The sequence below is a fragment of the Tenrec ecaudatus genome, chromosome 18 (genome assembly GCF_050624435.1).
Source record: "Tenrec ecaudatus isolate mTenEca1 chromosome 18, mTenEca1.hap1, whole genome shotgun sequence".
In the NCBI taxonomy this organism is placed as follows: domain Eukaryota; kingdom Metazoa; phylum Chordata; class Mammalia; order Afrosoricida; family Tenrecidae; genus Tenrec; species Tenrec ecaudatus.
Window position 1 is genome coordinate 38,136,138 of NC_134547.1, and position 12,658 is coordinate 38,148,795.

The window sequence follows — 12,658 nt, forward strand, 5'->3', positions numbered from 1 at the left end:
CACACACACACACATATATCTCAACTATACATAAGGTTTATAAGGTTATAAATATATTTTTATTGGGATATACAATGGGGTACCCCCCCCAAATCAGAATTATTCTGAGCAGAGTGGAGCTTTCTTAGTATGCGTTTTTCCCATGAGGCAAGCATCGGGGAGCACGCTCTGAGTCAATGCACCCATTGGTGTCACCTAAGAAGTTGCTCTCTGGTTGCAGTGAATTGTTTTTCATAAAAGCAGTTTCACTCGAACCTCATTTTTTGTGAAGGCCATTCTAAGAGAATGGTGTGGGGCTGTGAAATTTTGTTTCCTGCTCTGGAAAAATGCTGCAGAAACTGTTGTGATGTTGAACACAGCTTACAAGGACGGTGCTATGGAAAAAACTCAAGTGCACAAGAGGCTTTCTAATTTCAAAAACGGTGAAATATTGATGGATGACAAACCTTGTACTGGACGTCTGACAACTTCCTGAACAGACAAAAATGTCAATCATGGTGCATTTGGAGTTTGTTCCACCACATCAGACTGTTAATCAAGCATTCTATTGAGAAACTCTGAAAAGACTGCATAAGTGTGTGACCAAAAAAGGTCTGATTTGTGGCAGATGGGGGACTGGTTTTGCCCCCATGACAGTGTACCTGCTCATGCAACCATCTCATTGTGCCAGTTTTGGGCAGAAAACATGCCTCTCTTGCTTACTCACTTGACCTCACTCTGTGAAACTTCTTATTGCTTCTGAGAATGCAGAGGGACATAAAACGATGACGTACAAGAGGTGAAGAAAAAAACGAAGGTGCTGTCAGCCATCTAAACAGATGGGTTTGAAAAATGTTTCCAAAAATGGAATCGCAGATTTGACAAATGTCATAAGTGCAATGAAGAGTACTTTGAAGGTGATAAGGTTGTTTTGTAAAAAAAAAAAAAATCAATATATAACTGAAAAAAATTCTGCTCTTTTGGGGGTGGGGCTACTCCTTTGTATTTCACATATACAATTGAATTATTCAACTCTATTAAGATCTGTACAATCATCACCACAGTGTGTCAGAACAGTTCCTCTTGCACTCATTGTGACCAGCTTCCCATATCCCTCTATCCTCTCGGCTATGTACCTAGGTGATTATCGATACAGTTAGTGATTTTATAGATCTACCCATCCTGGGCTTCACATAGAGAAAATAATATGAAATAACAACAAAAAGCAAACAACAGAACAAACAAAAACCTCAACTACAATGACTAAACAAAACAGAAAACCTCGTTCAAAAAGAAAGCATAAAATATTAAAAACTGAAGCAACTTTAAAATGGTCAAAAGGGACATCAAATGATAAAGCATCACATTTCAATCTCATCACATCTGCCATAATGAACTTTATAGTGATCTCTGTCTGATACTGTAGCACTTACATAATTTCATGACAACTTGAAGATACATAAAAATATCAATCAGGTCACTGTCCAATGGAGTCTCCTTGTGGGCATGGCCTTCTCAGAATGAGCTCCCTGGGACCCTCCCCTTCTCTCTTGACCTTCACCTTCCCGGTGGCTGACCCTGACCACCGCCAGATCCCTGTGAAGTTACTACTGCCATTGGATCCATGTGACTTTGCACCTGTGATCTTCTTGCATTCTGCATCATTGCTTGTGACTGTGTGAGTTTGAAAAAGAATTTATGGACTAGTATCAGACTTATGGACTTGACTTGGATTGGTCTGGGATTTAAAAAAATATATAATTACTTCTTTATATAACGTTCTTTCTTACACATATATGATTGTCATTGGATTTGTTTATCCAGTCAACCTGGCCTAACAGCAATGTATTCACATCCCTGCTTGGTGGTCAGAGGGGATTCACCAAAGGCTTAATCCACTTGTATTTCCCCTTCTCTCTCTCTTTTTTCATAGCCGATACAACTTTAAAATGGTTGAAAAGGGGAAGAAAATGATGAGATATCTCATTTAAACCTAACTAGGTCTGCCATAATAGACTTTACAAGGTTCTTTGGTAACAAGGTTATTCACATCCCTGAACTGTATCACAGGGTATTCACAGGAGGCTTAATCCATGTGTAGACACTGCAAATAGATTTTGGGTTTCCACTATGAGATAGTTAATGTTTATTGTGCCAACCTGTGCTACCCCGATGCAGCCCTGGGTGCTGGAGCATCCATGTGGAGACCCCTGCCAGCACTGAGATGCTTACACATTTACTGACTTGGCTTTCCACCTGCAGTCGGCATCATTGCGTGTGTTTTGTGAGATGGAGAAGGACTTTGTAGATAGGTGTCAGACATATGGGCTAATGCTGGATTTATGGGCTTGGACAGCACTGGGTTGGGATGCTTCCTTTCCCTTCCCCCCCATTTTATTGGGGTTTTTATAGCTCTTTAACAATTCATACATCAATTGTATTAAGCATATTAATACATACATTGCCATCATTATTTTCTAAACATTTACTTTCTTTTTTTTCAATTGGAGCTTTTCTGTTTTATTTTGTTATTTTTTTTTTTACATTTTATTAGGGGCTCATATAACTCTTATCACAATCCATACATATACATACATCAATTGTATAAAGCACATCCATACATTCTTTGCCCGAATCATTTTCAAAGCATTTGCTCTCCACTTAAGCCCTTTGCATCAGGTCCTCTTTTTTTTTTCCCCCTCCGTCCCAGCTCCCCTCTCCCTCATGAGCCCTTGATAATTTATAGATTTCTATTTTGTCCTATCTTGCCCTAGCCAGAGTCTCCCTTCCCCACCTTCCCTGCCGTTCATCTCCCAAGGAGGAGGTCACATGTGGATCCTTGTAATCAGTTCCCCCTTTCCAACCCACTCACCCTCTACTCTCTCAGTATCGCCCCCCACACCCCTCGTCCTGAAGGTATCATCCACCCTGGATTCCCTGTGCCTCTAGCTCCCATATGCACCAGTGTACAACCCCTGCTCTATCCAGTCCTGCAAGGTAGAATTCGGATCATGGTGGTTGTGGGGAGGAAGCATCCAGGATCTGGGGGAAAGCTGTGTTCTTCATCGGTACTACATCGCACCCTGACTGACTCATCTCCTCTCCTAAACCCCTCTGTGAGGGGATCTCCAGTGGCCAACAAATGGGTTTTGGGTCTCCACTCTGCACTTCCCCCTTCATTCACTATGGTGTGTGTGTGTGTATATATATATATATTTTTTTTTTTTGCATGATGCCTTATACCTGGTCCCTTTGGCACCTCGTGATCACACAGGCTGATGTGCTTCTTCCATGTGGACTTTGTTGCTTTTGAGCTAGATGGCCGCTTGTTCACCTTCAAGCCTTTAAGACCCCAGACACTATCTCTTTTGATAGCCGGGCACCATCAGCTTTCTTCGCCACATTTGCTTATGCACTCGTTTGTCTTCGGCAATCATATCATCGAGGTGTGCAGCCATTGATATGATTTTCTGTTCTTTGATAACTGATCCCTTCGCATGTTAATGTACACTCACCCTTTATATAAAACTCTAAACCTTTATATATAACTCTTCCCCTTTATATATAACTCTTAACCTTTATATATAACTGATCCCTTCGGATGTCAATGTACACTTCCCTTTATATAAAACTCTGTCTTATACACATACAAGCTTCTGTGGATTTGTTTCTCTAGTCTTCCCAGACTAACACACAGTATTAATCTATAGCCTCTGCAAACCAGATGTTCACAATTTTAACTCTGATACCATTTGCTCCTTTAAATTTGGATTTTATTATTCACAATCCTTGGATCACACAGGTTGGTGTGTGAGGTAGTTAGTTTATTGTGCCAACCTGGCCAATAAACACATGTGGGGTTAATTTAAGGGCGGAGAGAGAAATGGCTTGTGAGCCTCATCTTTCCAGTTCTCGGGTCTCTTGCTTTCTGATGGTTGCAGCAGGGTGCAATTGCCTTAGCCAGTTCTCTGCTTCAGCTTGCAAGACTCACTTTCTCTGAGACATCCCTGAGGAGAAACCACATGGACCTACCCTGATGCAGCTCTGGGTGCTGCAGCATCCATGTGGAGACCACTGCCAGTGCTGAGATGCTTACACATTCACTGACTTGGCTTTCCTCCTGCAGTCGGCATCATTGTGTGTGTTTTGTGAGATGGAAGAGGACTTTGTGGATTGGTATTGGACATATGGGACAATGTTGGACTTGTGGGCTTGGGCAGCACTGGTTTGGGATGTTTTCTTGATGCACACTTACCCTTTATATAAAACTCCTCTTATGCATGAGTTTCTGTGGATTTGTTTCTCTAAAGTACCCAGACTAACACAGTGTGCCTCTTCTGTGTGGATTTAGTTGATGCCTCACTTTGATGGCTGCTTGTTTGAAAACAAACCTTTACGACTGCAGATGCTACTCTTTCTCACAGCCCGGCACACGTTAGTTTATTCAATACACCTTGTTATAGCACCCATAACTTCAGTGATCCCTTCCTAAAGGTGAACATCAAACAGGTTCATGTCATAAGGACTAATTGTTCTTAGCTTGGTGCTAGAATTAAATGCAAACCTCAAATCCATTTATGTATTGATGGTTTATGTATGTCTCGGGGTCACCTTACAGACATCATTGTCATTTTATGTTAGAGAGTATTATCAATAATACCCCATGGGCCAGCAATTCTACTGCCATTGAGTCAATGATGACTCATTGGACGGGGTCAAACTGCCTCTAAAATTTTCTTTTCTTAGAGCATTGCTTTGCTCACCTCTTATGTTAGTTTCCTAGGCCATGTGTATAAGCATTTGTGTGCATACACACATACACACAAATAGGACAGACTGTGTGGTTTATAAGAATATAAATTAACTTTCTTAAAGTTATGGATCCTAGGAATCTGAAATCCAGGTATCACCTGTGTTGAGTCCTCCTGAGGCTCTGTGGGAATCTGTTTGCAACTCTTTCCTCTCTTTTGTTATGGACAGACATTCTCGACTTGTAGATTCTTCATAAGACTGTCACCTTTGCTTTCCTATCTGCATATATTATCCTTTTATAAGAACACCAGTCACATCGATTTAGGATCTACCCTATATTAATATAACTTATGTTATACCAATTAATAATATCTTCAAAGACACCCATTCCAAACAGTCATATTTACAGTAAAGGGGTTAGTATTTTAGCTTATTTCCCATGGGTTCCACAACTCAATCTTCACTGAAGATGAAGCTCCAACGCTTCCACAAGAGGTACTTCCTCAGAGAGACTTTGTCAATCCACTCCGCACACTGCCTATTACATTACTCTGTTTAATTTTCTTTATCGCAGTTATCACTGCCCAAAAGGAATCACTTAATTTTTTACTTGTTTATGTTTTATCTCTCTTCCAGAATATAACTTCTATGAGTTCAGGGAGCATATGTATGTGTTTTCACAGTGGTCTCTACTTTCCCTAGAATGGTACCTGATACATAATAATGACTTGATATATGCTTATGATTGAATATCTTTATAATATGTGTCTCGCAGCTCTCAAAGCATACTCTGAGCACATCTCAGGGCTTCAGGAAGGTGGAATTTTCTGTTGTAGGTTGATAAAGGACTCATCTGACTATAATAGAGTCAAAGCACGTGGCTATACCAGCAGAGTTGACATGTCCTTTTAAGAGCTAGCATGGAATATTTGATAAAAATACAGTGGGAGATCAGAACACAATGAAATGTATTTAAGAGAAAAAAAATCTCTTTTAAAAAGCCAAGGTAGGTCATGTTTATTTCATGCTTGTCAACTTGACAGAAAATTTTGTTTAAAAGAAATGGGCAAAAATGGTAAGTTGCTATGTAAGGAGATTGAAATAGACTCCTGACTCTATTTTCAACTTGTCTCAGCCTCTGAAGGCTCTGGCTTGGGTGGTAGGAGTTTTGTGATTGGGGAAGTGTTTTATACATTTTGACATGTTCAATTCCTCTCAGCTTTCGTATATTTCTTGAGGCACCTGAGAATCCATTTTCAATGCAAGCGGATTTGAGCCATCACTGATGTTGAGGAAGAAAGCCCTACATGCATGTATAGTTTGTCAGATGTCCTCAAACATTAGTCAGATGAGTTCATATATTTCCATTGTTGTCTTTATTAAGTACTTAGGTCGTGATGTGCTTCTACTGAAATAATTTAATGAAGTAAGTATTTCTTTATTAAACTTCTCCATGGAGAACTGGAGAATTCCATGGCTTTGAAAATTCAGGAAACCACCAAGTCCAAACACATAAGCAACTCAGATAATCCCCACCGTATTTGGCCTGAGTTTTAGTAGCAGACTTGGGAGCAGCTCAATACTTGTGGTTCAGGCCTCAAAGGCAGTACACAGCAGCTGGGATTGGATGTCCTTTAGGCTATAGAGGGAGGATAAATGCATTGGTGGTTGAGAAAAAGCAGTCACAAACCAATCTTGTCACTTTGTAAAAAATCAGATTTCCACTTAGTGCCAAAGCCATGGCATAGGACAAATTGAGGAAAACGACACAGATTGGCTGAGTATTTTTCTATTTCCACTTGTCTACACACACATACAGATTCAAGGCTCAAGGAAATCTGCATTTGGTTCACTGGAAATTCATAGCTTGTTCACTTAGGCCCACCCTGCTAAGGCCAGAATATTAAATTTGTCCTCTTTCCCTCTTTTGCCAACAATGTCCTTACTCTCACCTAACTATTTTGATAAGAAGAACTGATCAGGAAATTTTTTTCCAATGTAGCTATTGTTGATGTAGTAGGTGGCTTTTAAGATGGTTCTTCAACTATCCCCTTGCATAGGGGTCAGGGGAGGAGACGAGCTAGTCAAGGTGCGATGTAGCACCGGTGAAAAATACAATTTTCCTCTAGTTCCCAAATGCTTTCTCCGCCCCACCCCCTGACTATCATGATCCGAATTCTACCTTATAAGTCTGGCTAGACCAGAGGATGTACACTGGTGCAGATAGGAGCTGGAAACACAGGGAATCCAGGGCGGATGATCCCTTCAGGGCCAGTGGTGTGAGTGGCGATACTGGGAGGGAAGAGGGAGAGTGGGTTGGAAAGAGGGAACCGATTACAAGGATCTACATGTGGTCTCCTCCCTGGGGGATAGACAGCAGAAAAGGGGGTGAAGGGAGACATCGGACAGGGCAAGATATGACAAAATAATAATTTATAAATTATCAAGGGCTCATGAGAGTGGGGAGCAGGGAGGGAGGGCAAAAATGAAGACCTGATGACAAAGGCTTAAGTGGAGAGCAAATATTTTGAGAAGGATGAGGACAATGAATGTACAGATGTGGTTTACCCAATTGATGTATGTATGGATTGTGATGAGTTGTGTGAGCCTCTAATAAAATGATTAAAACAAACAAACAAAAAGATGGTTCTTCAACTAGGGGATTAAAATCAATGAGGAGGACCTAGAAATCCTGGGGGTATTGAAGCAACAACCATCTATCTGAGAGTAATTACTAAGAGACAGAAGAAGAGTGAGCATGATGGTGGGGCAGAAGGAAGGTAAAAGGAAACCAAGGAAAGATCTAGGAAGCAAAGCTATGGATAGTGATATAAACATAGGTGTGTACATATGTAACTATATTAATACATAAAAAGAGAGGTATTGGCTTATGTACAAATATTTATACAGCAATACATTGAGGTAGTCAATGGACTTTGGGCCTCTGCTCATGCCCTGCCTCAATGCAAGTACACTTTGTTCTACCAACCTGGCATTCTGTGATGCTCACCCTCTCGTGACATTTGCTGATGACAAAATGGGTACACAGCAAATGTGGTGAAGAAAGCTGATGGTGCCCAGCCATCAAAATATATAGTGTCTAGGGTCTTAAAGGCTTGAAGTTAAACAAGTGACCATATAGCAGAGAAGCAACAAGCCCACACAGAAGAAGCACACCAGCCTGTGTAATCATGAGGTGTCAACTGGATCAGATAACAAGCATCAGAAGACAACAAACAAACAAACAAACAACAAAAAACATATTGCTGAGAAGGAGGGGGCTTGGAGCAGAGACCCCAAACCCATCTTTAGACAAAGGGACATCCCCTCACAGAAGGGTCACAAGGAAGGGATGGGTCAAGTAGGGTGAAGTGTAGCACTGATAAAACATACACTATTCCTCTGGTTCCTTGAGGATTCTCTCCCCTTCACCCCTGTTATCATGTCCCCAATCCTGCCTTTTACTGTAGGCTAGATGGCTAGCCTGGAGCATGTACACAGGTACAGATAAGAGCTCATGACACATGAATCCAGGTCAGATAAACTACTCAGGAACAGAAATGGGAGTTAACAATAGCAGGAGGTTAGGGGGAAGGTGGGGAGAAAGAGGAGGAAGGGGGAACCAATCAAAATGGTCGACACCTAACCCCCTGACCCCAGCCAGGGTGATGAACAGCAGAAACGGTGGTGGAGGAGAGACAGTGGTGGGTGTAAGATATGAAAATAATAATAATTTATAATTTATCAAGTGGTCATGGGGGTTGGGGGAGAGGAGCTGATACCAAGGGCTCAAATACAAAGTAAATGTTTAGAATATAATGATGTTAACATATGTACAAGTAGACTTGATACAATCGATGTATGGATTGTTATAAAAAGTGTAAGAGCCCCCAATAAAATTATCTTTAAATAAAAGATGGCTCTCAATAATTTCTAATGGAATCCTTGTGGTGCAATGACTAAGATTTGACTGCTAAGGTAAAAGGCCAGTGATTTAAAACCACGAACTGAGTTGAGAGAAAAGGTCTATGATTTGCTCTGCTGTACAGATTACAGCCTAGGAAATCCTATGAGGCAGTTCTACTTTGTCCTATAAGTTTGTTATGAATTGGAATGGATTCAGCTGTACAAACAGCAACAATAATTTCTGCCTTTTGTTATTTACAGCTTTGTGTCATCCTTTCACCTTGCTTCAAACAAATAGACTACCTTGACATGAGGGAATGTCATTTCTGTGATTAGATTACAAGAGATTATCAATTCCATTTTGCTAGCAGGCTTTATTGCTTTCTCAGCTTTTACTCCAAGTTATATAAAGTGAATATAAAACCTTATCAGAAATATGGTTCCCAAACATTTTCTCCATTTCTATAGGTTGTATTTTCATTTTTTTGATGAAACTCTGATGCACAGATAAAACTGAAGATAAGACTCTGATCGTTCTATATTTCAAACACATTAAGTAGAGTTGTGCAATTTCTATCACAATCCGTTTCTAACCATTCTTTTTCTACATGGCCTCCTTGACATCTCTCTTTATACTATTCCCTCCCGTACACCCTTCCCCCTGAACTCCTTGTTCTACTTGCTGCTCTAACAGTTCATTAATCCTGAGCGTCATGTGCCCCCACCCTGAAAAGCATATAACATAGCTTAAAGAGGGTGACCTTCTTTGACATAGCTCCTCTGACATACACTCTAATATGAACTAACAAAAACCAAACAACGCAGTACACACTGTGGTAGTTACATCATTTCATGTCAACTTGTTCAATGGGCTATAGAGGTGCGGTCTAGCCTGTCAATCAGATCACAGCCTGATTGATGCTTCTTCGTGGGCGTGGCTTCTCAGGAAGATTCTGGGAGTTTTCCTCTCTGCCTCCCTGGAGGTGGGACACGCACTCTCTTTCTGCTACACATTCCAGTTGATAAGCCACATGAAGCCATGCTGATGGCAGCCAGAGCCCTGGAGCTAGAGGACTTGCCTGGGATGTTTTCTTAATATACCACTACTTTTGATAGAAAGCACTCTTTTACACACTTATGAGTATCTCTGGATTTGTTTCTCTAGTCAACCCAGAGTAGCACACACACCAAAAATACAGAAAAATCTGGAAACCAGATCAGGTCCAGCCTGCATCATAGAGGAGATCTACTGACAAAGTGTTAACTGTTCAAGTTAGATTTATACCTTTGATCGTCTATACTCCTTTCTCCCAAGCACTCTGTTGTGTGACCGCTTTCCTCCCATCCGTCACTTCTAGATAAGGAGAGTTCTCTGGAAGCTTCTTTCCTATGTAGTTCCTCAAAAGAACCTTGGGTTTCCACTTTCATCCATCGCCTTCTGCACACCAGATTCTCACAATGTGGGCTCTGCTACTGATCCCTCCTTTGACTTCAGATTATCTGGATTCCAATCCTTAACGTCAAACAGAATTTTACAATTGCTATCTTAATCAGTTTCCAAAAATACTTTTCCTTCCTGGACTCCTTGATACAATCTCTCTTTTATCTACTCCACCCTCTCTATTCCGTATACCAGAAACATTGTTCTATTTGCTTTTCCAGACTCAACATCCCTGGGTTTCATTTACCGACAAACAGAAAAACAAATAACACAACTTCAACAGGGTGATTTCCAATTGCAACACGTCTCTGAGTTATACCCTAATATGAACAAGCAAAAGCAAAATAAAACAGAGTGGCCATCACATGGTTGCCTGAATAATATGTATCTTAATATAGCATACAGGGTGCTGATGTAGCAAGACCTTGTTTGTCCACCAACCAACAGTATACCACTCTGGGCACAGCTGTCTTCTGCTTCCTCAGCCACCACATATTTTCTCACTTAAGTGCTCAGATTGCACGTGTGTCTGGGGTAGAGTCCAGTTCACCCCCTGAAGTTCCTGGATGGGGTCTCATCAATGCAGCCTCTCGAGCATGCTGTGCACCCTGAAGATCCAGGATTCAATGTCCCAGCGTTCCATGCCCCCAGCCTAGGTTCCCAGGATACCCCCAGACACCCTAGTTCAATGTTGCCCACCGACTGCATAAGCACTAAAGACACTACCCATCTAATGTCCCCCAAAGCATCCTCAGTTACTCCTCCACCCATGTGGAGGTCAGCCCTCCTTCCTCTACCCCAAGGGACATGCACCTATGTTCTCCCTCTTCTCTCTCCTTGTTGCCCCTCCCACCAGTAAGCCTCATTTCTCTGACAGGACTGCCCCCCACTCTGGAGGACCTTACTCCAGAACCACATGGCACCCCTCAGCAGAGAGCATCCCACGCCCTTCCCCTGACCATCTGATCACAGCAGTTGTGAGGCTCCCTCTGGCCAAGTGACCTACATGACACTTACCTGGAGCAGATGCTATCTGGCTCTTTGGCATTGGTCTGCCCCTTTACCAGGCTGTCTGGTCCGAGACAGAAAACTGGATGCCCTACAAGCTTGAGCTTGTGCACATTCGGCTGCTTGTTCCTACTGCAGTGGACTCATACAGTATTTGTCCTTTTGTGCTCAACTAACTTCATTCCGTGTAATGTCTTCCAGATCCCTCCATGTCTTGAGGTGTTTCATCACTGTTCTTTTTAGGGATACATAGTATTCCATTGTGTGTACGTACCACAGGTTTTTTTTTAACCCACTCTTCTGTTGATGGGAATCTAGGCTTTCTAGCTTCTTGCTGTTCTGAACTGTGTTGCATTAACCATGGGGGAGGGGGATGGTCATGTCTCTTTGTGATCTGGTTCTTATTTCTTTGGGGCATATGCCCAGCAATGATATTGTGTATCCTATGGTATTTCAATTGCCATCTCTTTTTTTGGTTTTGCCATATCACCGTCCACAGGGGCTATACCCATTTACAAGTCCATCAGCAGCATAAGAGTTTCTATTTCACCACACCCTCTCCAACATTTGTTGTTCTCAGTTTTTTTAAATTGGGCTATAGTCAGGGGCATTAGGTGTTATCTCATGACTGTTTTGCATTTCCTGGATGGCTAGTCACCAGGAGCACTTCCTCATGTGTTTGTTAACCATTTCAGTGTCATCCTTTGTTTGTTAGTAATTCTCTAAATGTTTCCTTATTTGAGAAAACTTTTGTTTGACCTTAAAATTTGATGGAGACCTCTGCTGGATAAAGGATTTTTGGATTGCAGTTGTGGTCTTTCAACATTTGGAATCTGTTGCCCCAATTTCTTCTTTTCTGCATGCTCTCTGTGGAGAGGGCTAAGCTTTATCTGATCTGTTTACCTTTATATGTAACTGCTTTCTGCCCTTTAGCTGCTCTCATGATTCTCTCCTTTTCCTTGAAGTTGGATGATTCGACTGCTATAAGTCTTGATGTGTTTTGGGGGATTTAATCTCCTTGATGTTCTTTCTGCTTCCTGAACGGTTATCATCTCCTCCTTTGTGATATTAAGGAAATGCTTTTCCAAGAATAAGCCTCCATTTTTTACTTACTATTTTAACTGTAGGCTTATTTATTTCTTCCTGTCCAGGTACCCAAATAATTAGAATATTGCTTCACTTCATTAAATCCTACATCATGATCAGGCTTTCTTCAGCTTCTTTTACTTTTTTATTTGACTGTTTCTCATGTTTGCTGAATTCTTCTTGGTTATCTTCAGAACCACAGATTCGGTTTTCCAGTGCTTCCATTTGGTTGGTAAAGATCATCACCTTTTTCTTTATTTCTGTTACATCATTCCTTAACTCCTGGATTTCCCTTCTGTGTGAGGATTCTGGTATCTCTATTTTTTCATCAGTTTTCAGGATCGATCCCCTTAATTTCTTGTGCAGCCCTAAACAACATTCGTATGTATTCTTTTTCTATAAATTCAATGGCTACTTAGGCGTAAACTGTTGGGTTTGGGTCATCTTTAGTTTCTAGGCTGGTTTCTCTAGATTTTTTTAATGGTA